Below are 14,583 nucleotides of genomic sequence, written 5' to 3' on the forward strand. Positions count from 1 at the left end.
GTAATTTTGTGTATCAATAATGGAGATGTACTTTAGTTTATCGGCCATTGTCTTTTCCCTGTAGATCCCTGGCATTTTAGCACACCCTCATTGGGGTAGAAGCATAATTTTCTCCTTTTATTCCCACAAATACTTATATGTTGAAGGATTAGACAAGCCTAGCATTAGAAGAAGGACTGACTTGAACACTTATAGAGCAGCTTCGCTACAAAATATTTAAGTGTATTTTCTCAATTTTAAAAATAGAACAGTCAAGGTTGTTTATGAAGGGTACAGCAATTAATATTTCTCAAATTTTTTTAAAAAATGTGTAGATATTAGAAATCTAAGCAGAAAATGACTCCCTTTAGACTTAATTCAACCCAGCCTAATCTCATAATTTGTTCATTTTAAACAGACCCTAATGCCCTCCCTCATCCAAGTAAAACCCAGTGCACGCATATAAGCACAACAAATTTTGGGTGCTTTCCCTTTTAGAAAATAAAGGAAAGGTTAGATTTTTTCCAATGTCTCACCTCTGGGAGGTGCCTTAAACCTGCGGGGATTCCCAGTCACAATATAACCTAACCTGGTCTGACCTAAAGTAACAAACAATCAAACGAAAAACTATCCCACCATCTAAATTTAGATTTTTTAAAATTAATGGTGGAGGAGGGGATTTCTGTTGAAAGTTTAATATTTCCTCCCGTATTTAAAAATTTGACATGGTAGTTACAAGACTTGGAGAAAAAGATGTGAAGAAATAGTTATTTAATATTTGTAGACAACTTTTCCGCGGATATTGAAAGGAAATATTATATGATTTGAACCAGTTATTTTAGTCTTGAGGTACCTAAGGCCCGGGCTTAACTGGTTTGACTTTTATTTTAATATTTGTAGAAAATTGCCTGTAATACGATCCTATACATGATTTTTCTGTAGAGCTGAGAAACGGTTCTAATCCAGCGGATATTAATCGGTTTTGAAGACATGCTGGGAAGAAAAGGATCTTATGTAAATAGTAATTTTTTAAAATCAAATAGAGTTTATTTCACTCTTCATTACTTTCGTTCTGTAACCCCTTTTCTGTCTATCTGTCTGTCTGTCTATTTTCTTGTCTATCCGTCCGTCTGGATGAAGAAAAGACCTTCACCCCAAATAGTTATAATTCTCTCCAGGACCTTATGAGATGCTTCACTATCACTATGGAGAACTATTTCGGTCAGGCGGTTATATAGAGAGAAACTTCTATATTCTAAAAAAAAAATATTTCTGAACTGTTATTTTGATTTCCTAGCTGAAAAGCTTTGCTTTTATGGATGTTTTCATCAGAAAGAGAGGGGACAATGATCTTTTTATTGCACTAGTCTCCAGGGGCGTCCAAGCTTTTTATTTTGGGGGGGGTAAAAAAATTTTAGGGGGGGTAAATACCCCCTCCTAAATGGTTGGGGGTCAGGCCCAGGGTAGGGGTAAATTTTAAATGGGAGGGGGGGGGGGGAATGAAAAAAATTTTGGGGGGGGGTAATCGCCCCATTACCCCCTCCCCCCCTTGGACGTCTATGCTAGTCTCCAAAGTTTTACATCAACGTTTTCTTATTCGTTGGCAAAACAACTTTTGGGACTTGTAATGGATTTTGGTTGGTTGGTTTATTAAGTTGAGTTTTCAAACATTTCAACCAATAATTGGAATCTACAGAAGGGGTAATTTTGTATGTTAACATTGTACATTAATTTATCGGCCATTGTCTTATCCCTTTAGATCCCTAAGTTTTTATTAAGATTAAGTATATATGAAGAAAAGCCTTGCTACAGAATTTATTATTTCATATTTAAATTTTCTTTATTTATTATGAAGGGTAGAAAAAATAATATTCAAGTACAAAGAAAAATGTGCAATAACGTAACAAGGTCAACAATTTGCCAAAAAAAAATATTATTTTGCAAATTTCTGTAAAACATTAGCAATAGGCAGGTTTTAAGCTATCAAGTCACCTTCCCACATAATAGCATTTTCTTTTCTTATTATTGCGTTTATAAAAATGACGTCATACTAGCCTACCATTGGTCAATAAAATGTATACTGGCCTGCCATTAGAAATTTAGTCTGTGTAGTGGCTTTAAATGGTCATTTGTATTGTATAACGTCATTTTTTAGGTACTTTAAAGAGCTTCGATTAAGAGCAGAAAAATGAAGAAAGTTATTTTTTTCTAAGACGAATGGTCCCAACCAACGTGACAACCTTTTTTTATTCGCAAGAAATAAACGACTTTTTTTTGCAGCACAAGAATTGAAAAAAGAAAAAAAATGGGCGAGACGTCTTTTTTTGCCAAAGTTGGTGAGATGTGCAAATAAAGGGGGGGGGGGGAGAGATGTAAAGAGAGAAAGAGAGAGAGAGAGAGAGAGAGAGAAAGAGAGAGAGAGAGAGAGATAGAGAGAGAGAGAGAGAGAGATGGAGAGTACTGAATGCTCTTATAATTCTCCGTTGCTTTAGAATTTGACTCTCACACACACTTTAGCGAAGATTCAAGTGTGTGTGTGTGGGTGTGGGTGTGTGTGTGTATGTGTGTGTGTGTGTGTGTGTGTGTGTGTGTGTGTGTGTGTGTGTGTGTGTATGTGTATGTGTGTGTGTGTGTACGTGTGTGTGTGTGTGTGTGTGTATGTGTGTGTGTGTATATGTGTGTGTGTGTGTGCGTGTGTATGTGTGTGTTTGAGTTTGTATGTGTGTGTGTGTGTGAGGATATCCTACTACTTGTAGAATAAATAAATGGTCGAGAGATTCACCGTAAGGACTCAGTTTAACTTTCAAACCTCTCGGAGTAGGACAACTATCTCGGCAATTGTATGGGATATACAAGTCTGTTGTAGATAGTTTTATTTGTGAAAATTAAAATATCAAAGTAGAAGGTTTTTTATTTTTATATTTTTAAGAAAAAAAAAATTTTTGTTGAATTTTTTTGGATGAGGTTTGATTAGGCTATTCATCTAATTTTTGAAATATTGATATCTAAGACGATAAGGCACCTTAACTGGAGCAACTCCATAAATGTCTTTAAATTGTATGTTAGTATCAATCATTCTGTTTTAAGTCAGAGAGAGATGGGACACACGGTTGTTTATTACACTGGTCAACAAAGATTTATAATAACATTTTCTTATTCGTTGAATTAACAACTTTGGGGATTGTGGTTAGTTGTTTTATTACATTGATTATTCTAACGTTTAATTAACTAATATTCAGAAGGGGTGATTATGTGTATCATCATTGGGGATGTCCAAAAAATTATGGTATTAATTATTTTTATAGATTTTAATGGAGTTTTTATTATACTTCTAGATATTTTGTTGTTGTTTGATTTGTTGAGCTTTGCATTGATAAATATTGTCATCCTTGTTTGATTGATGGTTGTATTTTTAATCTACTTGAAAATTATAATTTCTTTTTTTGGCAGAATTAGATATTTAAGCATAGACTCTTTACCTTCAGACTAAGAGGTCTTTTTTTAATTAGTTAAATATTATTCATTTTTATACAATCTTTAAAACAAATTATTATTTCAAGATTGATAAAATTTATTTATTGAATTTTACTCTATAGTCTTTATGTAGTATTGAGAAAGCCTCCCCTAAAAGCCTTCCCATGACCTATAAAACGTTCTTCTGTAAAGAAGAGCTGTAAATAGCATTTAGCAAAAATAGAACTATTAATTGTTGAGGCTAGGTTAGGATAAGCTGAGTACAGGGTCTCCCCGCAGATTTAATTCCATTTCCCTAAGCAGGTGTATTAAAGATCTGGAAAATTATAATTTCTCTTTTGAAAAACTCCTTTACCACCATTAATCTGCCAGCCAAATTTATCACTTAATGTCCTTATTTCTCTTACTTTTTTCTTTCACGTTTTTTTTTACCAATATATTTATATTTGTAATGCAATTTTTGTTTGCCAATCCATGTTTATATGTACTTCCCTACTTATGGATGTTGTCATCCTTGTTCACCTATATTATATGTCAATTGTCAACTCGGTCTAGTTTTATTTGGAGGAAGGTTTTAAGCTGTTTGTGGGGGAAAAAACCGTTTGCTATCCTTGTTATCATCATTTCATAAATCAGATAATTATCATAATATAATGAAAAAATTTGTTAAAATTATTTTAATGATCAACATGTTTTGTATTGACCTACGGACTTTCTGGTAATAATTATAGAGTTGCTACATTTTATATATCTTACATTACTGGGACAAGAATCATCATACAAACTTTGAAATCGATAGGACAATTATAAGCATTCCCATAGAGAGAGGGGACAATGAGCTGTTTATTACACTAGTCCTCAAAGTTTTATCATAACGTTTTCTTATTCGTTGGCTTAACAACTTTGAAGACTTATACTGAATTTTGATTGGTTGGTTAAGTTGAGTGTTCAAACATTATTTCATTCATTAATTTTAATCTACAGAAGGGGTAATTTTGATTATCATCATCGGGGATGTACATTAATTTATCGGCCATTGTCTTATCCCTGATAAATTCATCACTAAAAACACAGGATAAAATCTAAGCTTTCTATAACAATTGTAACCTTAGCAATACTGTCGTGTTAAAGATATTACTGGACATACATTCTAAAATTGGTCAGGCAGGGGACCTTGAACTAAAAGTTCTTCCATTTCTTGGCTATAAAACTTTAGGAACCTTAACCAAATCTTAATTTGTTGGTTAAAACTAGCAGTGTAGATAATCTTTAATCTACAAAAAGGGGTAATTTTCTTTATCATTACTGGGGATGTACATCAATTTATTACCCATTGTCTTATCCCTCAGGGTCCCTGATAATTGGTTGACTTAAGTGCCCACTTAATGGTGTTCAATCACTCAGGAATAGAGGGATGGGCAAATTAGTCTAAACTTCAAGCTTTTAGTAGTTTTTAGTAGTACCAACGCAACCCACAACCGTGGCTTAACACGTAGTGTATCCGCTCGTAGTTAAGGAGGTGATAGGTTTGAATCTCGGCTTAACACCGCGTCATAACTTAAGACGTTAAAAATGTTTCCCACTGCTGCTATATTAGGTGCACGAATAGTAAAAGTTGGGGGAATGTCTTAGCCCAAAAAAAGTTCATGCATTGAAAGAGTTAGTTTTGTTATGATTTTTACTTTTTACTTAATCTAATACCCCGGGTGTTTGGTCAGAAAAGGATAGGTAACACATTTTTTCTTTTTTTAGCTAACTATTAAAACTTTGGGTACTGTACTAGCGTAGAATGCTACACAATAATTGCCCTTCTAAGAGCTTACTGTAAATAATCAACACAAACACTAGCAGACAATATTAAAGTTGGGTAATGTGATCGACTAAGCGGTTGAGTAAAGACCGCTTAATTATGGAATTATTTATTCATTATCAACTGACCTTTCCCTGTAAAAAACCCTGATACTATTACATTATATTGATGAACAGTAATTCGATGCCGTTTCTCGGAGTCGTTCTCTGTCATACACAATGTTGGAAGTGTGAAGCAATTTTAAGATCTCAGTTTTCGCAATTTGAATTACTTATTTTCTCTAAAAGATAAAAGCGATGCTTGCAAGATTATCTTAGTCGCTATGATATAAAGATGAATTTTTCTCAAACTGGGAAAACTGAGATCTGAAATTTGCGTCACCCTTCCAAACATTGCGTATAACCACGTACGACTTCGAGAAACGGCATTTTATTACTGTCCATCCATTATATTACTTGAAATAAGGACCAATATGACGTCACAATGAATATAAAGTGTTCATTTTATACTTGGAACCAATATATCATCTTTAGTGGTTGTGGTTAGCTAGCAAAGAAAATTAAATTCAACATTTGCAAAGCAATAATCACCGACCAATAAACGTAATTAAAATCTAAATTATTTCAAAGTGTATTTTATTATAACTAGTGGTTGCGCCTCTAGCTTATAGTGGATCCGTATTTGAAATAAAGAGATCGGGAAAAAATATTCAAAAACCCTACCGAGAATTGAATCTATAAATAAATTAAACCTTCACACGACCTAGGTAAAGCGTTCTTATAATGAAGAAGAAAATCGGTTTAATAGTTTTCAAAATCTTAATCTACAGACAAAATCTTTATATGATAAGATAGGTTACTATTTTAGCTCGGAAGAAGGATTTTTAAAATCAGATGATAAAATATTTATATTAAGACAAACATCATTCCATTTGAACTTTTTTCAGTAAATGAAACTAATCATAAAATTCTATCAAAAACAAAAATCTCTAACAACGCATTTTAGAATACTATAAAATATTACTTATAAATCTATCCCAAATTATATACAAGGTGTTTAATATGGACATACTTACATGTTAAGCCATTGTTAGAAGGATGCTTCTTTTTTAATATTGTGCCTAATCCTCAAATCCTCTAAATCATTATTCAAAAATAGGACTATAATATTGAAAGCTAAAAATCGTCATGAAATCTTTCAGTCATGGACGGACGGACGGACGACCGAACCTAAATGTAGAAAATCCTTTAATTTTTTACAATTATAAAAGACCTAACAAAGTATGATCGTCACTCCTATGATTTATATCCCTTATTCATTTTAGCAACAAAAGAAACTTTTTTTTGAAAGCGTCACACTTTACGTCAAATCCGCGGATTTAGGCATTATTGTAATCCATCATTATAATGTATGATAGTTTCCTAGTTTCTAGTCGAGTATAGAAACCATCCCTTCCACCCCCACTTCCCAAGTTATTTTAAAATAAGAATAAGGGGGAAAGGGTAGTTTTGTTTATCATGTCATGTTAGCCCCACAGGGTTAGGTCACCGAAGGTTAAGCCCTGCAGGGCATAGTCCTAGGAAAAATATAAGTCTCTTTTCCATTTATAAGAAAATGAGGGAAAAGGGGTTCATTGTTCGATTTATGGAAAAGCACCAAATGTATATATGACTAATCTTAATTTGGTTGATAAATGGATTTCTCCGCCAGCCTGAACACAAAAAAAGTCACAAACACTTTACTATAAATTATATTTTCTTACATTTAGTTCTTTCATGAATAGTTTGCATTATACTAAAGGTAATCAAAATTAACATCATTTTAATAATAAGTAATATTAGTGAGTAACACATTGGAAAATATTTGATAAACTCGGCTGCTATCCTATTATATAAAGTAGTAAGCGTTTTTTGTCTGTTCCGAAGGATCTCGCTAACCGCTGAACCGATATTGTTCTCCTTTACAGTGAAGCTTCTTATAGGTCCTGGGAAGGTTTTAAACTATTTTTCGAGAGGGTGTCTTAACCCCCCTCTCCCCCAAAAAATAATTTGGAAACTCAAATTTAAAATAGGATGAGGTCGACGTTTCCTTTTCCTACCAGTGCAGTGCCCCTAGAGGCTTCTAGGGGGCGTAGCCGCTAGTTTAAGATATAAGGCTGAATTTTTTTATATAAAGATTATTCTTAACTCATTTGTACCGTCTGTTTATTGGTTATGTACTACTGGACATTAACCCATTAGTGCCGAACCGGGTTTTAAAACCCGGTGCCAGAAAATGGAAAAAAAACCGGTTTCCGGCTTCATAATTGCATCATTCTCAGTATGAATCCCCCCTCTACTACCCTGGCTTTCATTTCCCCCTGGAGCTGGCAGTTTAGCTTACTTCCGTTTGCTGGTATAGATCAACAAAGTTTGAAAATCATGACAATTCAAAATACCCCATCTAACTTTTTTGTTTTTATAGTAAAGTCGCTGATTTTTTTCGTGAAATCTAATGTTTATTGACAAGTACATCTATTTGTGAATTCGTTTTATTTAAATTATTATTTTTTATATGATTTTTTTATCGTTTTTTTACGCCCTATATAGGCCCGGTTCGGCATTTCCATTTTGAGTCTGAAATTTTTATTACCCGGTTTCACTAATAGATCTTTTTTGACAACAACAACAAAACAGGGTTTTTTTACCCGAAATCGCCGGCTAAACACGAAATTTGAAATAAATCGCTTCGTATTATACTTGTAGCTCTTTAGATTACATGAGGTTGTGTAGTTTTCAATTACGGATCGTATCAAAGTTCTAAAAAGTGTTCATCTCACTTTTGGCGTTCAAAAATTACATTTTTCGATTTTTGGTCAAAATAACCGGGTTTATACAGGTCAACCGGGTTTTAAAACTGGGGGAAAGCACCAAAAACGGGTGTTAATGCCTGGTTGGTATTTATGGCCAAGCCGAACCGGGTTTTTTTGCAACTTTCCTGTGCACGCCACTAGAGCAAAACAAAAAAATACGAATTCCGTTTTGACCATTATAAAGCTTCCCTGAAACTTACAGCTCGATCGGCCCATAAAAGTGGCGCTCGTCACTAATGGGAAACTGGGAAAACTGAGATCTGAAATTTGCGTCACCCTTCCAAACATTGCGTATAACCACGTACGACTTCGAGAAACGGCATTTTATTACTGTCCATCCATTATATTACTTGAAATAAGGACCAATATGACGTCACAATGAATATAAAGTGTTCATTTTATACTTGGAACCAATATATCATCTTTAGTGGTTGTGGTTAGCTAGCAAAGAAAATTAAATTCAACATTTGCAAAGCAATAATCACCGACCAATAAACGTAATTAAAATCTAAATTATTTCAAAGTGTATTTTATTATAACTAGTGGTTGCGCCTCTAGCTTATAGTGGATCCGTATTTGAAATAAAGAGATCGGGAAAAAATATTCAAAAACCCTACCGAGAATTGAATCTATAAATAAATTAAACCTTCACACGACCTAGGTAAAGCGTTCTTATAATGAAGAAGAAAATCGGTTTAATAGTTTTCAAAATCTTAATCTACAGACAAAATCTTTATATGATAAGATAGGTTACTATTTTAGCTCGGAAGAAGGATTTTTAAAATCAGATGATAAAATATTTATATTAAGACAAACATCATTCCATTTGAACTTTTTTCAGTAAATGAAACTAATCATAAAATTCTATCAAAAACAAAAATCTCTAACAACGCATTTTAGAATACTATAAAATATTACTTATAAATCTATCCCAAATTATATACAAGGTGTTTAATATGGACATACTTACATGTTAAGCCATTGTTAGAAGGATGCTTCTTTTTTAATATTGTGCCTAATCCTCAAATCCTCTAAATCATTATTCAAAAATAGGACTATAATATTGAAAGCTAAAAATCGTCATGAAATCTTTCAGTCATGGACGGACGGACGGACGACCGAACCTAAATGTAGAAAATCCTTTAATTTTTTACAATTATAAAAGACCTAACAAAGTATGATCGTCACTCCTATGATTTATATCCCTTATTCATTTTAGCAACAAAAGAAACTTTTTTTTGAAAGCGTCACACTTTACGTCAAATCCGCGGATTTAGGCATTATTGTAATCCATCATTATAATGTATGATAGTTTCCTAGTTTCTAGTCGAGTATAGAAACCATCCCTTCCACCCCCACTTCCCAAGTTATTTTAAAATAAGAATAAGGGGGAAAGGGTAGTTTTGTTTATCATGTCATGTTAGCCCCACAGGGTTAGGTCACCGAAGGTTAAGCCCTGCAGGGCATAGTCCTAGGAAAAATATAAGTCTCTTTTCCATTTATAAGAAAATGAGGGAAAAGGGGTTCATTGTTCGATTTATGGAAAAGCACCAAATGTATATATGACTAATCTTAATTTGGTTGATAAATGGATTTCTCCGCCAGCCTGAACACAAAAAAAGTCACAAACACTTTACTATAAATTATATTTTCTTACATTTAGTTCTTTCATGAATAGTTTGCATTATACTAAAGGTAATCAAAATTAACATCATTTTAATAATAAGTAATATTAGTGAGTAACACATTGGAAAATATTTGATAAACTCGGCTGCTATCCTATTATATAAAGTAGTAAGCGTTTTTTGTCTGTTCCGAAGGATCTCGCTAACCGCTGAACCGATATTGTTCTCCTTTACAGTGAAGCTTCTTATAGGTCCTGGGAAGGTTTTAAACTATTTTTCGAGAGGGTGTCTTAACCCCCCTCTCCCCCAAAAAATAATTTGGAAACTCAAATTTAAAATAGGATGAGGTCGACGTTTCCTTTTCCTACCAGTGCAGTGCCCCTAGAGGCTTCTAGGGGGCGTAGCCGCTAGTTTAAGATATAAGGCTGAATTTTTTTATATAAAGATTATTCTTAACTCATTTGTACCGTCTGTTTATTGGTTATGTACTACTGGACATTAAAATAATGTAAGGAATTGGGATATACTCAGCTGTTATAAGAGATAATTGGCTAATTTTTTTAATACAAGAGAGACACGAGACCTTTTTGTCTCTTGATGCATGACCGACAGTCAGTAGGACAAAACAATGCATATAATAGATGCTCATCATATGTCTTATAAATATTCACTGAAAATTTAAGCTGTCTATCTTCAATGGCAACCGAGAATATAACATTTCTCTCAGACTTTCTGACGGACAGACAAAGTAAATTATATCATAGCTTCGCTACTTAGTAACAAAGTTTGTTATAATAATTTCCAAAAATTTAAATAAATGTATTCAAGCAGACTTATATAAAGTTTTTTTTCAAAAAAAATGTGTGTGTAGTCACTTAATAACATCAAGAATATTATGACGTTAATTGAATCTTTTATGCATTTTCTATTTTTGGGAGATTTTATTTTAGATTTAAATTTATTTTGATATCACCAAAGCGTTTGACTCAATATATCCTTGATTGACTTTACACATTTTACTAGCGGTTACGCCCCTAGAATCAAGGGGCTCTGTATTCTAAGATTGAAGAATAGTCTAAATCTATTCAAATTCTTAAATAGCCTAAAACCCTCCAAAGACATAAGTGAAGCTTCCTTGATATTGAAATTTTAAGCTTCAAACAATTAAACCTTACTACTTTATTTTATAGGATATTTATCAGAGATCTTAATGTATAAGACAACGGACAGTGAATTGATGTACACTCCAATTATGGTAAACAAATTAACCCTTATGTGAATAACCCGCAGATATGGCTCAATGGTTTAACGTCCGCTTATCTGTTAGGGAGGTGTCGGGTTCGAGTCCCCAGACCGCATCAATACTAAAGATGTAAAAATTAGTACCTACTGCTGCTCTTTCAGTCGTTAGAGATTTGGAGTAAGAGTAGGGGGGAAGCCTTAGCCCTAAATCAGGTATGCATTGGTGGTCCTTGGCATGGTACACTAGTGATCAAAAAACTTTGCTCAGTCATTGGTTGACTGAAACGTCCCTGTGGACTAGCATTGTGTAGTAGCTAGCTAGTGTGTTAGTGGCGTTTGTTAGTTCATCTACTAGGAGTCATCCTTGAATACTAGGTTGACTGAAAAGTCCCTAGGCTTTGGTGTGACTACATTGTGTCGTTGTCAAAACAGCGCCACGTCCTGTGCCTTGGTTGCATTAAAAGTCGCAATAATATCGTGACAAAAATCACGAAATCTTAACTCACCATCCATAAGGTGGATGTGTAAATTACCCACAAGCCCTAATTAAAGTGTCAAGAGAAATGATGGGAAGGATGTAAACTCGAATCCGCGTCATACCAAAGACGTTAAAAATGGTACCTACCTGCTCTGTTTGGCACAGGACATCATAGAGTTTGAGTAGGGGGAATGCCTTGGCCCCAAACAGGCGCAACTCATTACCATGCACAGTTAGGATCTCCAGACAAAGATCGTGCAATCAAAGGGTTGGTTGTCTGTAATGTACTGTACCACGGGTATGAGGTGAAGGACCAAGAGTCTGGCCTTGAGTTGACAAGTTGACTGTTAGTGTTCAGTCCAGGTGCAACTCACCCACACGACATTAACATTAACAACCCTTATGTGTATAACACTTGCATTTGGTTAAAACTTGATAAAACTTTGAGTACCAGTTTATGTAAATTAAAATGGCTACTCTTTCTCTGAGTTTTAATACTGACATCCTTGTCTTAATGTGATTTTAGATGCATATTATACGTGTAGAATGCAAAAAAATGGGCAATATTTTTTATTCATTTCATTTCTTGTCAAAAGTAGAATAACTTCATTCACATAAAAAGACATTTTGTAGTATTACAAACAGCTTTCCGCGGATAAAAAAAAATGTATCATTATAAGATGAAACCCAGTTCTTTTTAGCGAAGAGATGCCGAAGGCACGGGCTTAAATTCAACTTGTTTTAATAGTATGGTTGTACATTTTTATATTGATTGAAAACTGGATATAATACAATGCTATACATAATTGTTAAGTTCTAATCCACCGGATATTAATCGGTTTTGAAGCGATACTAGAAATGCAGTTATCCTGATGTATAGTTTATGTTTGTCTGTCTGTCTAATATGTACACAATAATATGGCTAACCACTGTAATAATTTGGTCAAAAATATCTATAGGAAAAGACAAGGAAGCAGCTGATAGTGCCTAATAAAAAAATTATGTCATACAATACAAATGACCAATGACACATTGGCCAGTTTACATTTTACCATTGGTCAATTACAATGCATACTGGCCTATCATTTGTCATTTGTATTGTATAACGTCTATTTATATTAGGCACTATAAGCTGCTTCAAAGACAAGTAAACCATCCAATTAAAATAATTAAAATCATTTCTTTGTTTTGATTTTGAAGTTTCTTTTCACAGAATTTAATTTAAATATGAAACTGACTCATTATAATGAATTGTTTGTTTTCAATTAAATTTGTAATTATTGGACTTTCAGATACAATTTATAATTTATATGTTAATGAGATCCATCCTATTTTTGTTTAAAATAAATGTATATTAAATCATTTCAGCGATTTTAACAAATAAAATTAAATACTTGGTTTTGGGAATCACAGGTGGAGGCTCTGCAGGGTTTGTGCTCCCTACAGAAGTTAGGTAGGGAGAGGGAGTTTCTGTGCTCGCTGAGTTCTTTGGGAGAAAGCACCCATTTTCTTTGAATATTTTCCTATTTTCTTCTTTGTTAACCATTTTAATTTTGTAGTTAATTTTCTGATATTAAAATTTAATTGGTATTAAAATTTTAGTCAAAGCAACTCCCATATGGATTTTATGAATTTTCGGCTTTCAAAGTTCATTGTCGATCACAAAACCCACTCTTTCACTTATTTAAATTTAATAGAAAATAAAGGAGGGGGTATTTTTCATGTTATTGGGCCCTGCAGGGATATAGCCCCCGAAGCGACAAGGAACCCGCCCCTCCACCCCCCCAACCCTTAATTAAAAATTTGTTTGAAAAATAAGGATGGAGGTTTCTTGTGTGCTAAAATTACTCTGTATGAAATTGACTGTTCTAGTGGTGTTAGGCACTTAATTAACACTAGGGATATAAAGGGAAAAGACAATGGACGATAAAATAATGTATATCCCCAAAGTTACTCCATTTTTTGTTTTAAGTTTAGACACTATTAATTTGAAATAATAAATCCCTATTCAATAAAATTGCTAAAAGTTTTTAAGCCAACGAATAAGATAACGTGGCTATAAAAACTTTGAGTTCCAGTGTAATTTACAGTCCAATGTCCCCACCCTCCCTGAACAACAGCTAGAGGGTCAATAAATAAAGAAAATATTGCACAAGTAAATTTACAATTTGGCATTGGCCAACTAAGTAATTTCCGCTCTAACGTGCTTATTCCTTGCAAAATGGATAATAAACAAGGATGACAACATCTATATGCAGCAAATCATAGAACAGTTAGTTCTAGGGTTAGGGGAACGCCTTACCCCTTTATAGTTACTGTTACCCAATATAATCTTACCTAATCTGACCTGAGGTAATATACATACAAATAAAACCACTAATTTCAATTTATTTTATAATAAGGGGTGAGGGATCTGTGCTCGACTAGAAACATTAAGGGAAATCGCTTTAACTGTCAATATCTGGTAATGGGACAAAGTGTCTCAAAAATCAGCTATGTGACGTCATAAAAATGAGGGATTATCCATCTCTATTTAAGGGGTTTTCTTTCCCACTTTTCCTCTCATCTGCCTCATTTTTATGACGTCATGTGGCTGATTTTAAAGACACTTTGTCCCGCTACTACAATATCTGTAATACTTACCAACAGTTTTACATCAGAATTCCATCAAGTGCAGGGAAAAGGGATCAGAGGTGGATTCTTTAAAAAAAATTGCCTCACTAATCGCTTAGTGGGGCAAAATTGTTTCTGTGAAAAATCCTCCAAAATCACATAAAAAATCTACGAAAATTAAATAAAATCTTAGTTATTAACCCTTCTATGATTTTGTTTAATTTTTGTAGATTTTTAATGTGATTTTGGAGGATTTTTCACGAAAACAATTTTGCCCCACTAAGCGATTAGTGGGGAAATTTTTTTTTAAGAATCCACCTTAGGAATCTGTCAAACTATTTTTTGGATTTCAAGGGAGTGAGTGAACATTATACTGTAAATTGCACTGGTAACCAAAGTTTAATATAGCATTAGTTACTTCAAAAACTTTGGGTACTTTTTTATTGAATTGTGATTTTTATATCCATACTTCTGAATCAAAATTTTTAAATATTGAAGGGGTAGTTTTGTT

Source organism: Acartia tonsa, chromosome 13 (genome assembly GCF_053477335.1).
Source record: "Acartia tonsa isolate MP-2025a chromosome 13, ASM5347733v1, whole genome shotgun sequence".
NCBI classification, from domain to species: domain Eukaryota; kingdom Metazoa; phylum Arthropoda; class Copepoda; order Calanoida; family Acartiidae; genus Acartia; species Acartia tonsa.